Raw genomic sequence first — 8,668 nt, forward strand, 5'->3', positions numbered from 1 at the left:
GGATGAGGGCTTGGGGTGGGAGGGGGGTGGGGGAGGGGGTGGGGGGGTGGGGGGGTTGCTGTGGTACTGAGCTGCCAGTGCCTTTTAGGGTTGAGGGGAGGGAGGCCTGGAAGGGTATTTTACTGGCCTGAGGACGGGAGGAAGGAAGAATGATGAGGGGATGCAGGGGCACAACAGGTTTAATCCAACATGAGTGAGAGCGTCCAAAACCCCTCTTCCAGTCGTGAGATAGGGGTGTCACAGGGTCCACTTTGAGAAGCCCTCAACCCCTGCCTGCAGAAATACTGATGGCTGGATTGGTGTGGCTGTAGATTATTCAATGCACCATATCATACACAGCAGAGTTCATTTAGAAAGCCTACCCAGTTTCCTTTCCATTATAAAATAATGGGAAGCAGGCCAGTAGAATAGGCCCTGGCAGAACACTGGCCTCTTAAGATAATCAGATGTTGCATTTCTTCTTGTGTAGAGAGAAAAAAAAGTTTTAAGAATTGTATTATATTTTTGTTAATCGTGCAGTCTTTATGCGGAAAGCTTTATAAGGAAATATTAACTTTTTAAATAGACAGCCTTGTGTTGATTGTGGTTGGCCTGTGTGTGTTTGTGTGTGTGTGTGTGTGTGAGTATATGTGTGAATGTGTACACATGGCACCCATGAAAAGCAGCGGATGCCTCGTCCAACCAGGAGGCGAGACGTCTTGTCTCGCCCCTTGAGATCTCCACGCATCCAGACCCAGCTGGACATCGTCTCTCTCTCTGGTTGTGTGTGTGTGTGTGTGTGTGTGTGCGCGTGTGTGTGTGATTCCACAGTAGGGTCATGACTGGGGGTATTGGCTAACAACAACTTGACTGGTTGGTGCTGACATGCTGGCATTGGTGATTTTGTCAACCAGTTGATTTTTAATTGAATTTTTCTATCGATCGCCTCACCCTGTGCAGCCAGTCTGCTCATAGGTCCCAATCGCCAACGCACCCTTGGGCATGATGAGTGTTTTTTGAAATCAAAGTTTGCAGGGAAACACTGGAAAAACCAATACCAAGATCAATAGCACATTTATTTCCTCACATGTTCACGGTGTAGTATTCACTGTAAGGACCAACTTAAAGCATAGATTTTTTGGGGGGGCGTTTCAAGAGAAGTGTTTATTGATATTGGCAATGTCACTTTGATGCTTTTATATTTTCCAGAGTTTTTTTTATTTTGGAGGGGTGGAGGCTGAATTGCATTACTTTTGTTTTAGAAAAAAATATTATTTTATTAATAGGCTGATGCAAGTTATATCATTTGGTAGATTGTACACAGCAATTGATTTACTTATCTGATGGAAGCAGCCTAATTTTCTTCTAGTAGTGTATACATGTGTCATAATGCTGCCAAACCAATTAATGCTATGTGATCATTTGACTGAATTAAACTCCATATAGGGTGATTATGTGTTCTTATATTTGTACTGGAGGAGGTGAAGAGCGATAACTTGCTTCATTCCTAATAAGCATCTTTAACATTTGTCAGGTTTATTTGGTGTTGTCTTCATTGTACATTTCCCCTGCTGTTTCAGAAATGGATTTTCTTTTGTATCGATGTGATGCAGTATGGGGGTGTTTGGTGACCAGAAGGGGAAATGCTACTAGCCTTGGGGGAAAACATTTTAAATTTTACTAAAGAATTGAGTGTTACTAAACAAAACAACTACTTTTAAACCACTGCAACTGATTTGGCTGGAGGCAGTATTCTGTAAATTCATGTCTGAAATATTAGCTTCAGTGCACACGCTCTGTTCTGCTTCAAGCGGGTACATTAGAAACAATACCACCACTTGCACTCAGTCCATTCCTTGAAATTACCCTTCTCACATTTGCATGAAGGTTGCAAGGCATCACTTAGTTCTTCGTTGCAGCACTCGTATACGTAATCAGACAAGATTGATTGGCAAAGCCAGAACTCATACAAGTAGGGCCTCTCTGTGTTTTTTTTCTTTTTTCTTTTCCAAATTACACTGACAATACTTATCTGAAAGCAGCACATCGCAAACATGGGCTGCCAGCGCGTGGTGGCAGATGGTTAGAATGTAGCCCCCAGATCGCTCGGATGCCTCCCATTCTGTGGCGTGAGGATCCACTCAGCCTGAGCGCCATGGCCTAGCGGCTCTTGGCACTGCCCACTCACACTCACTCTGCATAATGGAAGCAGCGGGGGACGCTTTTGATCTTAATTGCATGCAGGCTGCTGACTCCATGCTTTTAACACTGCTGATTTCCTTTTTTTTCTCTCTTCTCTCTTTTGCTCTCTCCCCATTCAGACCAGGCCTGCCCCACGCAGCTTTCTTGAAGCCTTTCTTTTACCGATATGTGCCTTATTGAGAATATTATTCGAATTGCTATTATTGTTATCAATAACATGAGTGCTGATGGCAAGTACGTTGATAGAAGCACAGTGACGTCGTTGAGACGTGGTGTAATGTGGTATTATGTGGTAGATGCGTGCTGCTGCCAAAATGTGCCAATAGGAGACGCACGTGTTGAGTGGTGATGGCTGTTTTTTGTTCTTGACAAACAAAGTGTGCATTTTTGGTGGGGGGGTGGGGTGTCTGTGGTGTGTGCTTTTCTAGGAGGTGGATGGCACTAGCAAAGAGCCCAAAACAAACTTAAAAAGAAGTTGTGGGGAACGTAAGACTGTTTCCCATCATTTCTGCCATTCCTCAATTTAGTCTTGATGCAAAAAGAGTATTCTAAGTAGAGTGTTGAATAGCGCAGATTGTTCAAATGGTGTGTGTTATCCCCATATGTTTCTAAGATAGTCCACTGTGTGTATGAAGAACAACTGTATCTACACTCGACAATGACCTTTCTTACTGCTGTGCAGTTATTATTTTTAAAAGTCTACATGTTCTATAATATATGCCTTTGTTAAAAAGAAGTATCCTGTTGACACTGTATTCTATTTGTGTAATCCTATGCATTGATTTTGAGAAATTCAAATTGTTGTGCTGTTGTCGAGATGTTTTCTTTTTCCTTGTAAGTGTGTAGTACTTTAAGAGAACTGGGGAGTGTAAAAATGCAGTAAATGTTGGAGACCTGTCACTCTTTCATCAGCGGCATCTCAGAATCTCCACAGACACACACACACACACACACACACACACACACACACACACACACACACACAAACGCTGTGGTCTGTTTCTACTGGGTTATTTACTTCTCAGTTGTGTGTGATCAAAGAGATCCAGGCTGTCCCATGCATTATTAATAAAGAGAAACTTTCATTTACAGCTGCCTTGTGAGTTCATTGTGTTATTTGGCTTGTGTTTATTGTAACTGAAAGTGCTCCATGTGTTCTACCATGTCATAAAACGTATAGTCACACACAAATCATCATTAAAGACAAACAACTTGGAATTACACTCTCAAACCATTGTCGGTGGCATTGCACTTTTGTGTTGCAGATCACTGCCATGTTACCTCTATCAAAGTTAGCCATTATAATTTAATGCTGTGAAGTTTTGCAGTCTATTTGAAATGAATCGTACCCTGAGTTACTACAAGCTGCCCAGGCCCAGAGGCAGCAAAGCAGCCCCAAACCAAGATGTTCTCTCTGCCGTGCTCCACTGTTGGTATGGGGCTTTGGTGGTTGATGTGCACTGGTTTCTGCCAGAAAGTTCAACGAATATTGTGTCTACGGAACATAGTCCCAGTACAGATGGTACATCCTCCCCTATCAACTGGTGAAAGATGGCAAAGTGAGTATCCTGGTTTGGGGCTGTCTAGTTGTTTCAGGACCTGGACAGCACATCATCACTGAGGGAACTATTAATTTTACACAAGCATATTGTGGCAAGCTGATGCACAAAAAAGACAACATAATCTTTTCTTCTTCTTGTTTTAAAAGACAACATAATATCTTGAAAATGGTAGGGGGGTGGGGGGTGCTCATGTAACGGGCGTATTTCGAAATGAATCTAGCGGAAATGCGGTAGCAGAATATTACTAACTGATCATTTTTCAAAAAGGAATGGTTTTACATCCATCTGACCACTGTATTAATATGGTCAGCAGCTACAGGAAATGTCTGTTTTACTGCAGTTCGGAGGTTCAGCTGTTCACTAAATCCAAGGGTTCACCGTGAAACAGTGTTCAGTGAGGGCCAAAAGAAAGTATTGTTTGTTATTAGGTCACACAGTCTGTTTGTCTTTTACTGTGATTTAGATCATACCACATTTTAGCATTCATTCATGCAATACCCAGGATGTTCCAAACTTCTTTCCAACAACTGTTTATTCGAGAAGAAGTCTTACCCAACAGAAAACACACTGTTCAAAACCATTGTAGAACATGGGAACACAGCAAAGCATTATTTTTGTTCCTCTAGTGAAAAACAGAGCGCTGTGCAAAGAAATATTATTAGAATCATCAAAAAATGCAAAATAGAGAAAAATAAATAAGATGAAAGAAAAAAAAATGCCTGAAGTCTTGCTCCATAACAAACCTCTGAGCAGGGGAGGGAATATCAAAGGGATGCCTTACCCCCATGGAGCCAAAGTTATGAGCATACTGTGTGATTCAACACAAGATACCCAGCCAGGAAAAATGACTCCAAGGACTGCACCAACGAAGAATAATAAAACTTCATTATTACAATCCCCATTGCTTTCCCCACAAAATCCAGCTTCTCCTGCCGGAGTTAGTTAAATAAAGTGATTGCAGGGAGTAACAGATTGAATGCAGAAGTTTCCTCAGTGCATTGTGTACGCTGGAAGGCCTATAGATTTTTCACACACTCCACAAGCACTGATTATTTCAGTCACTTTTGTGTAGTAAAATCTTTTCTTCTTCTTGTTTTAATATGGATTGAGTGCTGGAGCAGATGCTGCCAAGATAATGAATGTCTCACCAGATGCTGGAAAAGTAACAGGCTGCGAGTCTGGAAAGCTTGTCACTGTATGGGCATTCCATCATAGGGGGCTTCGTGGTTAATGCCCAAAGGGAATTGATGCTAGAATTACACAGAACCTTTGACAGTTCCCTCATCCATTCAAATCAGTGTTGTACCTTAGCTACACCCATGTATTTCAGGAACTGGAGGTACAGGCTGGAATATAATTTTTCTGTAATTTCAGAGATGCTGCATGCATGTCTTACATGTGAAAGCCAAGGCTGAAGTTGCGTTTTTATTTCATATCTGAGCCCCATCTTTCAACTTCACATAAAGTGCAGGTCAAATGTACCTCTACAATACAGCAAAGCAATGTACTCACTATTAGGTTACCTCAACAGCAGCCCTTCAAACAGAAACACAACATCATCGTGCCACCTGAGGCTGGTCAAACACCAAATCATGCCATAAGCAAACAGCAACAGTATTAATGTACTAGTATCAGTCAGTATATACTTCATTTCTCATCTAATATAATGATACTTGTGGTCAATCATTTAATATATTTCAAGCCCAGTTCAGAAGCAGTTGTAGCTCAAATTAGATGCACTGACCGTAAGTAAACATTCCCTAGTGGTGCTAGCTAGTAGGTACTCCCTGGTATCAGTGGTCTTATGACTCATGCTCTGCTCAACGTTCTGGTCAGATAGATGACACCAAACTCATCGTGTATTGATGGCCATTAACAAAGAGGCAAGCTCAATGAAAAAAAAAATAGGGCTGGCAGTAGCAGCGCTGCAGTAGCAATGTTGGCGGTATGAATAAACACAAGACAAAGTGAGCTGCAGCAGTTACGCAACAGAGCCATCATGCACACGCAACACATCTGGTGTGAAATGGCCCCCAGCCAGTGATTACCATGGCTGTAACCAGCTATGAGCTCTCCAGAAGCAGTTGAAGGTCAAACTGGTCATTCTTGTGCGCACTGGCACCTTATACTTGGCACTGGTTGGTACCACTAGGGGGAGCTCCAGAGTCTGTTCCGAGACCGGTCAATGTCTCTGGCATGGCCTGCGTGACTGGTCTCCATGACCACCTTGAGCTAACTGTTAGAGAGTGTAACTAGGGGGAGCTCCATAGTGTGTTCCTTGCAAGGTGCTGGAGGTCATTGACCAGTCACATAGGCCATGCTGGAGGCATTGACTGGTCAAGCAGACCAGAAGTGGCACACCTACAGTGGGGTGCCGACCAAAATCTACTGGAGGACCGATGTACGCTTGCTATCTGGGGTGTTAAATATGCAAACACTGGTCATGATGAAGTGTAGCTTATGTCATTCATAGTACCTACATTGCTGGATAACAAAAGCATCACAACATGCACAGTATCAAGAGCAAGCATACAGTTATGAAATATATAGATCTGCACTTTCACACATGTTCTAGCTTCTTTCCACAGGTTTCTCAGCCTCTAACAAGATGACTTCTGATTTTTCCTGCTACCAAGTGGGAGGCGATCGATCCACCGCTCTCAGCCAACAAATAAACTACATGGTACACATTACCTGGAACAGTGCAGTCCCCAAAATACAGTTAGATGAAAACACAGTTGTCCTAATGAATTATACACCAGCAGACCACAAACAGATGTTAGGAGTTCATTTGGCATGTTCAAAGACTTTTTGTGTCCCCTCTGACATGATGAAATGTGTTTGAAGTGGAAGTTGTTCTGGTTGTGTGCATTATGCGAAGGAATAGTAAATTGGCTGAACTAGTTTCTGATGACACTCCCGGCTTCCATTCCTGTTTCAATATTTTTAACATTTTTCTCAAAATGTTCTTCTCGTACATCATTATCAAGCCCCCCAGGACTGGTGTGATGTATAATCATGGATCAGAACCTATAGCTATTGCATGTTTGCTTATTGTTATAGTACTATTGCAATGGAGCGAATACCGCAAATAATAGGCTATGACACATTGACATGGGATGAGGGTAGAAAATGTTATTTTTGGGGTCTACAGCTCTCAACACTGTAGTGTGCAAACCCAAAACTTGGACTTCCACTTCTACTCGCAACCTTTAACCTGACAAATCATCAACTGGGATTGTTGAAAATCCCTCTAATTCCTTGAATTATTCTGGTTTTATATAGTAATATATATGGTATAGCATACATGACATGACATGTACAGGATGCCATCTCTTTCATTTGTATGAAAGCTCTTTTTTTGCATTTATATGTAAACAGCATGCCAAGCTTATAGCCATCACACCCGCACTGGTTCCAGTTGTCTTTCCAACAAAGGGACATGTGTGGGGAAAGGTGCTGATTACCTTTAAGCTTAAAGCACTGTTGATTGTCTTAATTAACCCACCCCACTTCTGAAGTCATGGTATACTGTACGTCACCACAGGCAAAAGCTTATGTTTCAGCCTGGATTGGCACAGGTAAGGTCTGTTAGTGGACTAGTGGAATCACAGTATAAATTAAAGGTTGAAATATCCATCTCTTCAACAGTTTTATATATGATTACCACTCAATATTATTTTCCATGCATTACCCTGCGTAGGTTTCAGAATCCTTTTACAGCCTAAGCATTACCAACATTTTAATTATCCTCAATCGATGCAAAATGAAACTATAGGGCCATTCTCCATGGCACCCTGATTTTATGTTTTATATATAAATATATTTAAATATAGGTTGATGTCATGCAATGGCTACAAGTGATGTGCAGTTTAGTTTAAGTCTTTACATATCACACGATAGGACACATTTTCAGGCTACTTGTTTGTCGCATAGGAAGGATCTGATTTTGTTGACAGTAATGTGCCTGTAATCAAACCTGGAATGTTTATCTTCTTTGATGGAAGTATTCTGTTGCTGCAGAGAGTCAGATCAAAGGTTCAGTGGTATGTACTACTAATGATAACCTCTTTCAGGTTGCCATAAATACACGAAAAGCCCTGGCTCGAGCCAGTGTTTTGGTAAGTCTGTTCTGGGTACTGTAGAAATATAGTGGCACAACATGGGGGCCTCTGTGGAAGAGGACCCGCTCCTTATGTAGGCCTACATATGAAGGGTTAATTCTACGCTACTGAAAACACACTCATTTGTTGTAACAGGTAATTATAATATTAGCATTAATACTATATTCCATTCCTACTAATAGATGGCCCTAAAACTGCACACTGTACCTTTAATGTAGCCTATAAGCAGTGCTGATAAGCACCTAGAGTATGGTAGGCCTATCTGCATGATGTTTTTCACGTGAAATATGCGGCCAATAACAAATGTGGTGTAAATATAGTTTTATTCCAGCAGTGGCTGGTGAACAACTGGTCTAAATTGTGCACAAGGTATGTCAAAACACAGTTAGGCTACAATCATAGGTCCGACACAAATTCTTGGTGTGAATTCAAGCACCATGCCAGCCACAGGAAAACTAATACTAGCAAGACAGGCCAGACATCTCTCTAGTCTGTTTTTAAATGTATATTCCTAATGCAAACACATAGGCCTACGACAGTGGCCCATTATGGTGTAGGTGTAGACTATCACTGTAGGCCTATCAGTCTAAAGTTTAGACTCTAAACACTGTACCTCCACTATAAATCCCAAGTGAATGATAGCCTATATTACCTATTAACTGGTCAAATGGCTTTTCAGATATTTATAAGTGCTCTAATTGATTACTCTGCCAGTACGCACCTGAAAGTGCACTCAAAAGTCTCTTAGGCCAAATAATCCACTGAAATGAAGAATAGGAATAGGATAGCCCCTTATGACCA

This window comes from Sprattus sprattus (genome assembly GCF_963457725.1).
Source record: "Sprattus sprattus genome assembly, chromosome: 7".
Lineage (NCBI taxonomy): Eukaryota > Metazoa > Chordata > Actinopteri > Clupeiformes > Clupeidae > Sprattus > Sprattus sprattus.